Genomic DNA, 794 nt, shown 5'->3' with positions numbered 1-794 from the left:
TTGGTTGTGGCCTCCCAACACCAAACTTAGAGTTTGAATGTGGGGGTTCAACACCAAACTTAGAAGTTGGTTGTGGCCTCCCAACTCCAAACTTAGAGTTTGACTGTGGGGGCTCTGTTTGGCTCTGTTTTGAGAGATGCTCTTCATGCTTCCTCTCCATGATGACAGAGGGATATCCTTGATCCTTAAACACAAAGGATTCTTCATTTATTTGAATGATCAATTCTCCTCTATCAACATTAATCACAGCCTTTGCTGTGGCTAGGAAGGGTCTGCCAAGGATGATGGATTCATCCATGCACTTCCCAGTCTCTAGGACTATGAAATCGGCAGGGATGTAGTGGTCTTCAACTTTTACCAGAACATCCTCTACAAGTCCATAAGCTTGTTTTCTTGAGTTGTCTGCCATCTCTAGTGAGATTTTTGCAGCTTACACCTCAAAGATCCCTAGCTTCTCCATTACAGAGAGAGGCATGAGGTTTATACTTGACCCTAAGTCACACAAGGCCTTCTTGAAGGTCATGGTGCCTATGGTACAAGGTATTGAAAACTTCCCAGGATCCTGTCTCTTTTGAGGTAATTTCTGCCTAGACAAGTCATCCAGTTCTTTGGTGAGCAAAGGGGGTGCATCCTCCCAAGTCTCATTTCCAAATAACTTGTCATTTAGCTTCATGATTGCTCCAAGGTATTTAGCAACTTGCTCCTCAATGACATACTCTTCTTCTTCAGAGGAAGAATACTCATCAGAGCCCATGAATGGCAGAAGTAAGTCCAATGGAATCTCTATGGTCTCA

This window comes from Arachis duranensis, chromosome 10, assembly GCF_000817695.3.
Source record: "Arachis duranensis cultivar V14167 chromosome 10, aradu.V14167.gnm2.J7QH, whole genome shotgun sequence".
In the NCBI taxonomy this organism is placed as follows: domain Eukaryota; kingdom Viridiplantae; phylum Streptophyta; class Magnoliopsida; order Fabales; family Fabaceae; genus Arachis; species Arachis duranensis.
The sequence above is the reverse complement of the archived record's forward strand: the minus strand, read 5'-3'. Positions refer to the sequence as shown.